The sequence below is a fragment of the Arachis stenosperma genome, chromosome 5, assembly GCF_014773155.1.
Source record: "Arachis stenosperma cultivar V10309 chromosome 5, arast.V10309.gnm1.PFL2, whole genome shotgun sequence".
Taxonomy (NCBI): domain Eukaryota; kingdom Viridiplantae; phylum Streptophyta; class Magnoliopsida; order Fabales; family Fabaceae; genus Arachis; species Arachis stenosperma.
The window spans coordinates 98,397,831-98,413,171 of record NC_080381.1 but is presented as its reverse complement, the minus strand read 5'-3'; the positions used below and the strand labels follow the sequence as shown (position 1 = coordinate 98,413,171).

The following is a 15,341-nucleotide window of genomic DNA, read 5'->3' as shown; positions in this document are numbered from 1 at the left end:
AGGGCCACCCACAAAGAAGAAGGATCCAGGAAGTTTCCATATTCCTTGTGCTATAGGCGAAACAAAGATTGACAAAGGGCTTTGTGACTTGGGAGCAAGCATCAACTTAATGCCCCTCTCCCTCATGAAGAAGCTCCAAATCAATGAACTAACTCCTACTGATGTAATTATCAGATTGGCTGACAAAACTCAAAAATAGGCAATAGGAGTAGTTGAAAATGTGCTGGTGAAGGTTGGGAGCTACTATCTTCCCATAGACTTTGTTGTCCTAGAAAATGAGAATCCTATCTACCCCCATTCTGGGAAGGCCATTCCTAGCCACAGCTAGAGCACTCATAGATGTAGAGCGAGGAGAGTTAGTGCTGAGAATTCATGACGAGTAGCTCACTTTCAATGTTTTCAACCTCTCACAAGAAGTAGATCATGATGACAATGAGCTGATGGAGGAGCCAAATAAGGAAGCACAAGCACCACACATAAGGACTCCTATGGTCAACAACCAATGTAATCAGAAGGAGAAACAGCCAAGTGTAATCCAAAAGGAACCAGACCCACCAGAATCACATGAAATAGACAACAAAATCATCCTGAGAAAGGAAACCATAAAGAATAAGTTGGCATCAACAGACACAAGAAAAAAAGTCCCAATGGGATGGAAAAAGAAGAAAATTCCTACAGAAGATTTCTCGCCAGGAGATGAAGTGATTTCTACATACTTTCCATCTATACCACCTCACCTCCCCACCATTCCATCTCAACTGCCTCCAGTGTACACCATCAACAAAATCTTGTCCTTAGAGAATATGGAGCTTATCAACAAAGCCAATGGATATAGGTTCACTGCAAGGGGAGAAGACTTCAAGCACTATTAACCACCTTGACAAGGACCAAACGTCAAGCTAATGACGTTAAAGAAGCGCTTCATGGGAGGCAACCCATGATTCTTATCCCCTCTTTTAAATTCTTTAGTGTTAGTTAATAAAGTAAGATCATGAATTTCAAAACAACTTTGACAAACATTTAACAGAACTCTTATATGCAACATATAGTGAACAACAAGTTTGGTGTTCAAGGCACATCAAGATGGCATGAACACAACTTATGTCATTTTGGGCTAAGAGTCTTTATTAAACCCTTAAACACCACATGATTACAAACTAAGTTTGGTGTCACCAATGTGCATATATGAGCATTAAAGAAGTCAGTTGTTTTGTCTTCATGAAGATCATAGCGATAGTGAAAAAAATAATAATAATAATATATATATATATATATAGCTAGTTCATATTTTAAATCTTCCCACCAAAATTTCAATTAACTTTTTGTATTCCTTTTGTCTTATACAGGAAATGAAAAGAGGGGATTGGAGTAGATTGATGGAATAACCAATGGAAGGAGGTTTGGCCACTTTAGTTAAGGGGGTTATACACTTGTCTTCAAGGAGACCCCCTTGGAAAATGTTGTCATGAAAGGATGAGAAAGGGTCATCTTGGAAACCGAAGCAATCAGTTCATAAATATGATGATCCTTGTGATCACCTTGTACCAAACCCTAACCGTCCACTATCAAAGCCGTGTCATTGATCTACACCATTCAACTATCACCACCGGCTTATATAAGGAACCCTCACCACTCTAGCCCTTCTCAAATATTCATCCAACTCGCCTCTCTTCCTTCTCCCAAAACACATTCCTCTAAGACACATTCTGCCTCAAACCAACTGAACTCTATCTTCAAACTCATAGCCTTCACCATCTTCGCAAACCAATTCTCACTTATGGCATCATCAAGCTCCAAGAGGAAAAAGGGGAAGGAACCAATGGCGAGCATTCCCTTCGATGGAAGGAGATTCAAAACGGCCTTCCATGAGCTCAAGTTTGAACGAATAAAGAACAAAAAGATACTTCCTGAGTTGACATTCCGGTTCAACGAAGATGAATGTCCACAAATTCGAGAGAAGATTGTGCAAAGAGGTTGGCAAAAGCTCACCAATCCGGAAACAAGGATTAATGCAATCCTCATCAAGTAATTCTATGCAAATATGGTTAGAGAAGACAAGACTATGACCCCCACCTTCAAGAGCTACATAAGAGGAACAGAGGTGAATTTCAGCCCCAATGCCATAATAAGGGTTCTCCAGCTGAAATCACCATGTTTTGTTGAGCTCGGTTATCAAGAAAGAATAAATAATGGCCCCAACAATGATGAACTGGAAGAAATTGTGGGCGACATATGTCTTTTGGGATCTGACTGGGAAAGGTATTCGGATAAGAGGCCCCGGTTCATTAGAAGAGGAGACCTCACCCCGGAAGCCAAGGGGTGGTTTGAGCTTGTGAGACGATCTATCCTCCCAGCTGCAAACAATTCTGAGGTCAACATCGCTAGAGCCACTATGGTACATTGCTAAAAAAAGGGTGGAGGCATCAATGTGCACGAAATCATAGCTGAGGGAATTCAAGAGTCAGCAGAGAAGAGTGATTCGGGTGCTAGACTTTGGTACCCTAGCACTATCTTTAGATTATGCATGAAAGCCAAGCTAGTCTTCGAGGACAGTAATCCAGTTTGGGTATGTCTTGGGAAGTCACTTACATTTCAACGCATAATGCATGTAACACCAGCTCAACAGCAGAAAAGACCCCATCTAAGGAAGAGGACATCAGAAGAAGAACAAGAAGAAGAACATTTCCAAGAAGAACCCCAACCAACAAAATATTATCAAGAAGGGTATTATTACCCAACCAACATAAATTTGGGCCACATTCGAGGAGCCATTGACGATTTATCAGGAATACACATGGAAGGACAAGAACAATAGTTGCAATTTTAATCTCAGAGAATGGATCGTCAAGAGGAAATGCTATCAAATTGGATGAATCAACGAGGGGAGTGGCAGAAACAGCTAATGGAGCAACAACAAGAGCACTACTCTCAGCTCACTCAAGCCATCAATCAAGTGTCTGAAAGGCAAGAAAACCAAGATAAATGCCGCCAGGAACTCAACCAACGCTAGATGGCTCAGATGAAAGCATTCAACAAATTTAGTGTGCTCAATGAAGGAAGGCAACTGCATCGAGAAGAATTCAGCATAAACACTCAGGCAAAGTTAAACTATATGACTGAGCATATGCATAACTTGCACCATGCCATCCCAAGTTATGAGGCAGTTCGCAAGGACTTAACAGAGCAAGAAGAGGAAAAGGTGAAACAGCAAAAGGAAGCATTAAAGAAGAAGATGAAGGATGCTGGTTTCTGGAAAAAGCTGATAGGGAAGTGCAAAGGGAATGGAGATTCAAGCAATCAAGGAAGATCCCAAGACAAAGGAACATGATCATTTAAGGTGGTGAAGTTCCTTCTTAGTTCTATCTAATTCATAGCTTTAAATAAGGAAAATCATGTATGAAGTAAAACATGCTTCCATGGTAGCTTAGGATTCTCAATTCTGCATTTAAGTTTTTCATTGTTTAGGTCTATGTTTATTGAGCTTAATGTCCCTGGTACACTTTCATCTTTCTTACTTGTATGCTTGTCCTTTAAGTTAATCAAAAAGAAAATGTTATGAAAAGAACAAGAGTGGAGTTATTTTGTGAAGTGAATTTTGAATGTTTGTGGTAGGATGATTAGTAAGCTAAGTTGGTTCACCAAACAAGGAAAGAAAGCAACTATCTATCCTAAGTCCTATGTTTGAAACACATCCTTTGAGACTAACTAAATAATAAGATCCCAATAAGAAAAGAGAAAGAGCAATAAAAGTGAAAAAGAAAGAAACACAATAAGAAACAATGCTAGGCACCAAGGGTTTCAAAATTGAGGCATGTGTCTGTGGTGTTTTTGTGCAAGGGATATACTTGGATGAATAAGCTCTTAGGGGTGCCTTATCACTTGGTAACTTGGATTAACTAATCCGGGATTATCAGCTGAAAGTCCACTATCAAGAGTAACCTTTGCTACAGAGCACTTAATAACCCAAAGAGGTGCTGGACACCAAGGTCTCAAGAAAAAAAAATAACAAACCATGTGCCTGTGGTGTGTATGTATTGGGAGTAAGTCCTTAGGGGTGTCTTAACACCTAGCACCTTGAACCAACTGGATCGGGAGTATTGGCTGAAAGCTTATCATAAAGAGTCGACCTCTTACAGAGCACTTAGCCAAAAGAAGAAGGTAATAAACTTTGAAAAAGAAGGAAGGATCAACAAGAAAGGAGTCTTAAAGGATGCAATCAAGAAAGTGACCAAGGAATTGATAAAGGCTTGAAACCTAAAAAGGAAAGAACCTAAGTTATTATGCATGAAACCCCATAAACCAGGAATTTTACTTCTATATTATCTTCTTGTTCTTTCATTTCATTCTTCCTATGTTTCAGTACTTGCTTAGGGACAAGCAAGCTTTAAGTTTGGTGTTGTGATGCCAGGGCATCTAGGCCAGTTTTACTGACCTTTTCTTTACTGTTTTAGGGTAGTTTCATGCATTTTCTTAGTGAATAAGTCAAGTTTTAGATGAAAATACACTTACACCTTGATTCAAGCAACTATTGTGAATTTCATATGATTTCATGAGGATTTTGCTAGAATTGTGGTAGCGCGAAATTGTGATCACTACAACTTCGCACAACTAACCAGCAAGTGCACTGGGTCGTCCAAGTAATAAACCTTACGCGAGTAAGGGTCGATCCCACGGAGATTGTTGGTATGAAGCAAGCTATGGTCACCTTGTAAATCTTAGTCAGGCAGACTCAAATGGGTATAATGATATACGAATAAAGCATAAAGATAAAGATAGAGGTACTTATGTAATTCATTGGTAGGAACTTCAGATAAGCGTATGAAGATGCCTTCCCTTCCGTCTCTCTGCTTTCCTACTGTCTTCATCCAATCCTTCTTACTCCTTTCCATGGCAAGCTTATGTAGGGTTTCACCGTTGTCAGTGGCTACCTCCCATCCTCTCAGTGAAAATGTTCCTATGCTCTGTCACAGCATATGGCTAATCAGCTGTCGGTTCTCGGTCAGGCCGGAATAGAATCCAGTGATTCTTTTGCGTCTGTCACTAACGCCCCGCCTGCTAGGAGTTTGAAGCACGTCACAGTCATTCAATCATTGAATCCTACTCAGAATACCACAGACAAGGTTTAGACCTTCCGGATTCTCTTGAATGCCGCCATCAGTTCTCGCCTATACCACGAAGATTCCGGTTAAAGAATCCAAGAGATAAACACTAGAGCCTTGGTTGCTTGTAGAACAGAGTGGTTGTCAGTCACTTTGTTCATAAGTGAGAATGATGATGAGTGTCACGGATCATCACATTCATCAAGTTGAAGAACAAGTGATATCTTGGACAAAGAACAAGCGGAATTGAATAGAAGAACAATAGTAATTGCATTAATACTCGAGGTACAGCAGAGCTCCACACCTTAATCTATGGTGTGTAGAAACTCCACCGTTGAAAATACATAAGAACAAGGTCTAGGCATGGCCGTGAGGTCAGCCTCCCAATGATCTAAGAACTAGATGTCCAAAGATGAAAATACAATAGTGAAAGGTCCTATTTATAAGAAACTAGTAGCCTAAGGTTTACAGAGATGAGTAAATGACATAAAAATCCACTTCCGGGCCCACTTGGTGTGTGCTTGGGCTGAGAAATGAAGCAATTTTGTGTAGAGACTCTTCTTGGAGTTAAACGCCAGCTTTTATGCTAGTTTGGGCGTTTAACTCCCATTTAGGTGCCAGTTCCGGCGTTTAACGCTGGAATTTCTGAGGGTGACTTTGAACGCCGGTTTGGGCCATCAAATCTTGGGCAAAGTATAGACTATCATATATTGCTGGAAAGCCCAGGATGTCTACTTTCCAACGCCGTTGAGAGCGCGCCAATTGGGCTTCTGTAGCGCCAGAAAATCCACTTCGAGTGCAGGGAGGTCAGAATCCAACAGCATCTGCAGTCCTTTTCAGTCTCTGGATCAGATTTTTGCTCAGGTCCCTCAATTTCAGCCAGAAAATACCTGAAATCATAGAAAAACACACAAACTCATAGTAAAGTCCAGAAAAGTGAATTTTAACTAAAAACTAATAAAAATATACTAAAAACTAACTAAATCCTACTAAAAACATACTAAAAACAATGGCAAAAAGGGTACAAATTATCCGCTCATCACAACACCAAACTTAAATTGTTGCTTGTCCTCAAGCAACTGAAAATCAAATAAGACAAAAAGAAGAGAATATACTATAGACTCCAAATTATCAATGAAACATAGCTCCAAATTAGATTAGCGGGACTAGTAGCTTTTTGCCTCCGAACAGTTTTGGCATCTCACTTTATCCTTTGAAATTCAGAATGATTGGCTTCTTTAGGAACTCAGAATCCAGATAGTGTTATTGATTCTCCTAGTTAAGTATGATGATTCTTGAACACAGCTACTTATTGAGTCTTGGCCGTGGCCCAAAGCACTCTGTCTTCCAGTATTACCACCGGATACATACATGCCACAGACACATAATTGGGTGAACCTTTTTAGATTGTGACTCAGCTTTGCTAGAGTCCCCAATTAGAGGTGTCCAGGGTTCTTAAGCACACTCTTTTTGCCTTGGATCACAACTTTATTTCTTTCTTTTTCTTTTTCTTTTTCTTTCTCCCTTTCCTTTTTTTTTTTCGTTTTTCTCCTTCTTTCTTTTTTTTTTGTATTCACTGCTTTTTCTTGCTTCAAGAATCATTTTTATGATTTTTCAGATCCTCAGTAACATGTCTCCTTTTTCATCATTCTTTCAAGAGCCAACAATTTTAACATTCATGAACAACAAATTCAAAAGACATATGCACTGTTTAAGCATACATTCAGAGAACAAAAGCATTGCCACCACATCAAACTAATTAAGCTAGTTTTAAAGATGAATTCGAAATCCTGTACTTCTTGTTCTTTTGTGATAAAAACAGTTTTCATTTAAGAAAGGTGATGGATTCATAGGACATTCATAACTTTAAGGCATAGACACTAAGACACTAATGATCATAAGACACAAACATAGACAAACATAAGCACTAAAATTCGAAAAACAGAAAATAAAGAACAAGGAGATTAAAGAACGGGTCCACCTTAGTGATGGCGGCTCTTTCTTCCTCTTGAAGATCCTATGGAGTGCTTGAGCTCCTCAATGTCTCTTCCTTGTCTTTGTTGCTCCTCTCTCCTGATCCTTTAATCTTCTCTAATTTCATGGAGGATGATGGAGTGTTCTTGATGCTCCACCCTTAGTTGTCCCATGTTGGAACTTAGTTCTCCTAGGGAGGTGTTCAGTTGCTCCCAATAGTTTTGTGGAGGAAGGTGCATCCCTTGAGATGAATCTCTCCATCTCCCATGACTCGGAGGTGGAAGCTTTTGCCTTCCCTTTCCTCTTTCTAGAGGTTTCTCCGGCCTTGGATGCCATAAATGGTTATGGAAAAACGAAAAGCAACGCTTTTACCACACCAAACTTAAAAGGTTTGCTCGTCCTCGAGCAAAAGAAGAAAGAAGAGAGTAGAAGAAGAAGAAATGGAGGAGAGGGAGATGGCTTTGTGGTTCGGCCAAAAGGGGAAGAAGTAGTGTTTAGGGTGTGTGAAAATGAAGGAGTGAAGATGATAGTGGGATTTGATAGGTGGGGGGTTTTTGGGAGAGAGGTGTTGAGGTGATGGGTGAAGAAGAGAGAGGGTGGTGGGGTTGGTGGGGATCCTGTGGGGTCCACAGATCCTTAGGTGTCAAGGAAAAGTCATCCCTGCACCAAATGGCATTCAAAAACACGTTTTGAGCCAATTTTGGCATTAAACGCCGGGCTGGAGCCCATTCCTGGCGTTTAACGCCAGGTTCTTGCCCTTTTCTGGCGTTTAACGCCAGTCTGGTGCCCCTTTCTGGCGTTAAACGCCCAACTGCTAGCCTCACTGGCGTTTAAACGCCAGTGGGTTCTTCCTCCAGGGTGTGCTATTTTTCTTCCTGTTTTTCATTCTGTTTTTGCTTTTTCAATTGATTTTGTGACTTCTCATGATCATCAACCTACAAAAAACATAAAATAACAAAAGAAAATAGATAAAATATAACATTGGGTTGCCTCCCAACAAGCACTTCTTTAATGTCAGTAGCTTGACAGTGGGCTCTCATGGAGCCTCACAAATGCTCAGAGCAATGTTGGGACCTCCCAACACCAAACTTAGAGTTTGACTGTGGGGGCTCTGTTTGACTCTGATTTGAGAGAAGCTCTTCATGCTTCCTCTCCATGGTGACAGAGGGATATCCTTGAGCCTTAAACACAAAGGATTCTTCATTCACTTGAATGATCAGTTCACCTCTATCAACATCAATCACAGCCTTTGCTGTGGCTAGGAAGGGTCTGCCAAGGATGATGGTTTCATCCATGCACTTCCCAGTCTCTAGGACTATAAAATCAGCAGGGATGTAATGGTCTTCAATCTTTACCAGAACATCCTCTACAAGTCCATGAGCTTGTTTTCTTGAGTTGTCTGCCATCTCTAATGAGATTCTTGCAGCTTGCACCTCAAAGATCCCTAGCTTCTCCATTACAGAGAGAGGCATGAGGTTTACACTTGACCCTAAGTCACACAGAGCCTCCTTGAAGGTCATGGTGCCTATGGTACAAGGTATTGAAAACTTTCCAGGATCTTGTCTCTTTTGAGGTAATTTCTGCCTAGACAAGTCATTCAGTTCTTTGGTGAGCAAAGGAGGTTCATTCTCCCAAGTCTCATTTCCAAATAACTTGTCATTTAGCTTCATGATTGCTCCAAGGTATTTAGCAACTTGCTCTTCAGTGACATACTCATCCTCTTCAGAGGAAGAATACTCATCAGAGCTCATGAAAGGCAGAAGTAAGTCCAATGGAATCTCTATGGTCTCATTTTGAGCCTCAGATTCCCATGGTTCCTCATTGGGGAACTCAATGGAGGTCAGTGCATGCCCACTGAGGTCTTCCTCAGTGGCGTTCACTTCCTCTCCTTCTTCTCCAAATTCGGCCATGTTAATGGCCTTGCACTCTCCTTTTGGATTTTCTTCTGTGTTGCTTGGGAGAGTACTAGGAGGGAGTTTACTAACTTTCTTGCTCAGTTGTCCCACTTGTGCCTCCAAATTTCTAATGGAGGACCTTGTTTCAGTCATGAAACTTTGAGTGGTTTTGATCAGATCAAAGACCATGGTTGCTAAGTCAGAGGGGTTCTGCTTAGAATTCTCTGTCTGTTGCTGAGAAGATGATGGAAAAGGCTTGCCATTGCTAAACCTATTTCTTCCACCATTATTGTTATTGAAACCTTGTTGAGGTCTCTCTTGATTCTTCCATGAGAAATTTGGGTGATTTCTCCATGAAGAATTATAGGTGTTTCCATAGGGTTCTCCTAGGTACTTCACCTCTTCCATTGAAGGGTTCTTAGGATCATATGCTTCCTCTTCAGATGAAGCATCCTTAGTACTGCTTGGTGCATTTTGCATTCCAGACAGACTTTGAGAAATCAAATTGACTTGTTGAGTCAATATCTTGTTCTGAGCCAGAATGGCATTCAGAGCATCAATCTCAAGAACTCCTTTCTTCTGATTAGTCCCATTGTTCACAGGATTCCTTTCAGAAGTGTACATGAATTGGTTATTTGCAACCATTTCAATCAGCTCTTGAGCATCTGTAGGCGTCTTCTTCAAATGAAGAGATCCTCCAGCAGAGCTATCCAAAGACATCTTGGATAGTTCAGAGAGACCATCATAGAAAATACCTATGATGCTCCATTCAGAAAGCATGTCAGACGGACATTTTCTGATCAATTGTTTGTATCTTTCCCAAGCTTCATAGAGGGATTCTCCATCCTTCTGTCTGAAGGTTTGGACTTCCACTCTAAGCTTACTCAATTTTTGAGGTGGAAAGAACTTTGCCAAGAAGGCATTGACTAGCTTTTCCCATGAGTCCAGGCTTTCTTTAGGTTGTGAGTCCAACCATGTCCTAGCTCTGTCTCTTAGAGCAAAAGGGAATAGCATAAGTCTGTAGACCTCAGGGTCAACCCCATTAGTCTTGACAGTGTCACAGATTTGCAAGAACTCAGCCAAAAACTGATGAGGATCTTCCAATGGAAGTCCATGGAACTTGCAGTTCTGTTGCATTAGAGAAACTAATTGAGGCTTAAGCTCAAAGTTGTTTGCTCCAATGGCAGGGATAGAGATGCTTCTCCCATAAAAGTCGGGAGTAGGTGCAGTAAAGTCACCCAGCACCTTCCTTGCATTGTTTGCATTATTGTTGTTTTCGGCTGCCATGTGTTCTTCTTCTTTGAAGATTTCTGTTAGGTCCTCTACAGAGAGTTGTGCCTTAGCTTCTCTTAGCTTTCGCTTCAAGGTCCTTTCAGGTTCAGGGTCAGCTTCAACAAGAATGCCTTTGTCTTTGTTCCTGCTCATATGAAAGAGAAGAGAACAAGAAAGTATGGAATCCTCTATGTCACAGTATAGAGATTCCTTAAGGTGTCAGAGAAAAAGAAAAGTAGAAGACAGAAGTAGAAAATTCGAACTTATCAAAGAAGAAGGAGTTCGAATTTTTCATTAAGGAATAGTGTTAGTCCATAAACAGAAGGATGTTAGAAGAAAGGAAGTAATTTTCGAAAATTAAGTTAAAGAATTTGAAAACATTTTGAAAAACACTAATTAATTTTCGAAAATAAGAGTGGGAAAGAAATCAAGTGATTTTTGAAAAAGATTTTGAATTTAGAAGTCAATAAGATTTGATTGAAAACTATTTTGAAAAAGATGAGGTTAAGAAGATATGATTGGCTTTTAAAAAATATGTGATTGAGAAGATATGATTTGAAAACAATTTTAAAAAGATTTGATTTTAAAAATTAATGACTTGCCTAACAAGAAAAGATATGATTCAAACATTAAACCTTTCTCAACAGAAAAGGCAACATACTTGAAATGTTGAATCAAATCATTAATTGATAGCAAGTATCTTTGAAAAAGGAAAGAAATTGATTTTGAAAACATTTGATTGAAAAGATATGATTTGAAAAAGATTTGATTTTGAAAAACTTTTGAAAACTTGAAAAAAATTTAATTTGAAAACAAAATCCTCCCCCTTGTGCCATCCTGGCGTTAAACGCCCAGAATGGTGCACATTCTGGCATTTAACGCCCAAAACTATACCCTTTTGGGCGTTAAACGCCCAACCAGGTACCCTGGCTGGCGTTTAAACGCCAGTCTGTCCTTCTTCACTGGGCGTTTTAAACGCCCAGCTTTTTCTGTGCAATTCCTCTGCTGTATGTTCTGAATCTTCAATTCTCTGTATTATTGACTTGAGAAGACACAAATTAAAAATATTTTTGGATTTTTAATAATCAAAATGCAACTAAAGTCAAATAACAATGCATGCAAGACACCAAACTTAGCAGTTTGTATACTACTGACACTAATGAGAATGCATATGAGACACACAAAACACTCAAGTCAAGAGAATTTAAAGATTAGAGTAAGAAATCATCAATAACATCTTGAAGATCCTTAAGACACATGAATGGATGCATGCAATTGACACCAAACTTAAAATGAGACACTAGACTCAAACAAGAAATTTTTGGATTTTATGATTTTGTAATTTTTTTGTGTTTTTTTTTTTCGAAAATTATGTGGAAAAGAAAATAAAGGTATCAAAATTCTTAATGAGAATTTCAGGAATCATGCAATGCTAGTCTAAAGCTTTAGTCTAAAGGAATTAGACATGGCTAGCCAAGCTTCAGCAGGACATTGCATTCAAGAGCTAAATTGATGAAGATCAATCAGCTTTGGTGATGATAAGAACATCACCTTGAAACACTAGAATTCATTCTTAAGAACTCTGAAGAAAAATACCTAATCTAAGCAACAAGATGAACCGTTAGTTGTCCATACTCGAACAATCCCCGGCAACGGCGCCAAAAACTTGGTAGCGCGAAATTGTGATCACTACAACTTCGCACAACTAACCAGCAAGTGCACTGGGTCGTCCAAGTAATAAACCTTACGCGAGTAAGGGTCGATCCCACGGAGATTGTTGGTATGAAGCAAGCTATGGTCACCTTGTAAATCTTAGTCAGGCAGACTCAAATGGGTATAATGATATACGAATAAAGCATAAAGATAAAGATAGAGGTACTTATGTAATTCATTGGTAGGAACTTCAGATAAGCGTATGAAGATGCCTTCCCTTCCGTCTCTCTGCTTTCCTACTGTCTTCATCCAATCCTTCTTACTCCTTTCCATGGCAAGCTTATGTAGGGTTTCACCGTTGTCAGTGGCTACCTCCCATCCTCTCAGTGAAAATGTTCCTATGCTCTGTCACAGCATATGGCTAATCAGCTGTCGGTTCTCGGTCAGGCCGGAATAGAATCCAGTGATTCTTTTGCGTCTGTCACTAACGCCCCGCCTGCTAGGAGTTTAAAGCACGTCACAGTCATTCAATCATTGAATCCTACTCAGAATACCACAAACAAGGTTTAGACCTTCCGGATTCTCTTGAATGCCGCCATCAGTTCTCGCCTATACCACGAAGATTCCGGTTAAAGAATCCAAGAGATAAACACTAGAGCCTTGGTTGCTTGTAGAACAGAGTGGTTGTCAGTCACTTTGTTCATAAGTGAGAATGATGATGAGTGTCACGGATCATCACATTCATCAAGTTGAAGAACAAGTGATATCTTGGACAAAGAACAAGCGGAATTGAATAGAAGAACAATAGTAATTGCATTAATACTCGAGGTACAGCAGAGCTCCACACCTTAATCTATGGTGTGTAGAAACTCCACCGTTGAAAATACATAAGAACAAGGTCTAGGCATGGCCGTGAGGCCAGCCTCCCAATGATCTAAGAACTAGATGTCCAAAGATGAAAATACAATAGTGAAAGGTCCTATTTATAAGAAACTAGTAGCCTAAGGTTTACAGAGATGAGTAAATGACATAAAAATCCACTTCCGGGCCCACTTGGTGTGTGCTTGGGCTGAGCAATGAAGCAATTTCGTGTAGAGACTCTTCTTGGAGTTAAACGCCAGCTTTTATGCCAGTTTGGGCGTTTAACTCCCATTTAGGTGCCAGTTCCGGCGTTTAACGCTGGAATTTCTGAGGGTGACTTTGAACGCCGGTTTGGGCCATCAAATCTTAGGCAAAGTATGGATTATCATATATTGCTGGAAAGCCCAGGATGTCTACTTTCCAACGCCATTGAGAACGCACCAATTGGGCTTCTGTAGCTCCAGAAAATCCACTTCGAGTGCAGGGAGGTCAGAATCCAACAGCATCTGCAGTCCTTTTCAGTCTCTGGATCAGATTTTTGCTCAGGTCCCTCAATTTCAGCCAGAAAATACCTGAAATCACAGAAAAACACACAAACTCATAGTAAAGTCCAGAAAAGTGAATTTTAACTAAAAACTAATAAAAATATACTAAAAACTAACTAAATCCTACTAAAAACATACTAAAAACAATGCCAAAAAGGGTACAAATTATCCGCTCATCAAATTGCATGATAGATTGATGATGCATAATCTCATGACTTTGGCTAGAGATTTGATGCACATTATTTGCTTGATTTCAGGGCAAAGGAAGCAAGGAAGAACCACATTAGTACTCACGTTAATCTAGTTAACGTGAACACTAATGTGGAATGGTAAATAGCTTGCAACGTTAATGAGAAAAGTGATCACCAATAACGCCTGCGAAGCCATCAATAGCTCACGTTACTTGCCACGTTAACTAAGTTAACTTGGTAGTTAATGTGGAAACAAAAGAGAACTCCAACGTTAGGAGAAAACGTGAACACCAATAACGTTCTGCTCCAACGTTAGTGGTAAAAGTGAACACCACTAACGTTCCAAAATTTGGCAATGAGCCATGTTAAGAGTCACGTTAACTTAGTTAACGTGAACTCTAACGTCGAAGAGAAGAACAATGCCAACGTTAGTGACACTCACCTTTGTCACTAACGTTGGATCAACTAGCATTGCCTACGTTAGTGGTCACGTTAAGACCACTAACGTGAGAGTTAACGTGGAGTTGAGGATTGATGAGCTAACGTTAGTGACACTCACTTTTGTCACTAACGTTGGAAGATGGCATTCTCAACTATGTTAAGAGTCACGTTAACTTAGTTAATGTGAGCTCTAACGTGGAGAGTAAGGGCATTTGGAATGTTAGTGACAAAAGTAAGTGTTACTAACGCTCTCGAAGGTGAAGCATACTGATGAGCGGATAATTTATATACTTTTTGGCATTGTTTTTAGTATGTTTTTGGTATGATCTAGTTAGTTTTTAGTATATTTTTATTAGTTTTTAGTTAAAATTTACTTTTCTGGACTTTACTATGAGTTTGTGTGTTTTTCTGTGATTTCAGGTATTTTCTGGCTGAAATTGAGGGACCTGAGCAAAAATCTGATTCAGAGACCAAAAAGGACTGCAGATGCTGTTGGATTCTGACCTCCCTGCACTCGAAGTGAATTTTCTGGAGCTACAGAAGCCCAATTGGCGCGCTCTCAACGGCGTTGGAAAGTAGACATCATGGGCTTTCCAGCAATATATGATAGTTCATACTTTTCCCAAGATTTGATGGCCCAAACCGGCGTTCAAAGTCACCTCAAGAATTCCAGCGTTAAACGCCGGAACTGGCACCCAAATGGGAGTTAAACGCCCAAACTGGCACCAAAGCTGGCGTTTAACTCCAAGAAGAGTCTCTACACGAAAAATGCTTCATTGCTCAGCCCAAGCACACACCAAGTAGGCCCGGAAGTGGATTTTTATGTCATTTACTCATTTCTGTACACCTTAGGCTACTAGTTTTCTATAAGTAGGACCTTTTACTATTGTATTAAAAATCTTCGGATCTTTGGAACCTTTTTCTTTAGATCTTTTGATCACTTTGGGAGGCTGGCCATTCGGCCATGCCTAGACCTTGTTCTTATGTATTTTCAACGGTGGAGTTTCTACACACTATAGATTAAGGTGTGGAGCTCTGCTGTACCTCGAGTATTAATGCAATTACTATTGTTCTTCCATTCAATTCCGCTTGTTCTTGTTCTAAGATATCACTTGTTCTTCAACTTGATGAATGTGATGATCCGTGATACTCATCATCATTCTCACCTATGAACAAGGTGACTGACAACCATTCTTGTTCTACAAGCAACCAAGGCTTAGTGAATATCTCTTGGATTCTTTAACCAGAATCTTCGTGGTATAGGCAGGACCTGATGGCGGCATTCAAGAGAATCCGGAAGGTCTAAACCTTGTCTGTGGTATTCTGAGTAGGATTCAATGATTGAATGACTGTGACGTGCTTCAAACTCCTAGCAGGCGGGGCGTTAGTGACAGACGCAAAAGTATCGAT

The 15,341-nt window shown here is 40.0% G+C and overlaps 1 non-coding gene across 1 annotated transcript; it reads left to right on the top strand.

Annotated features, from left to right (window-relative positions):
* The first annotated feature begins 9,742 nt into the window (after positions 1-9,742).
* On the top strand, positions 9,743-9,850 carry LOC130983888 (small nucleolar RNA R71). The gene has a single exon (XR_009087858.1). It is a non-coding gene; the product is annotated as a small nucleolar RNA R71 (small nucleolar RNA).
* The last annotated feature ends 5,491 nt before the right edge of the window (positions 9,851-15,341 follow it).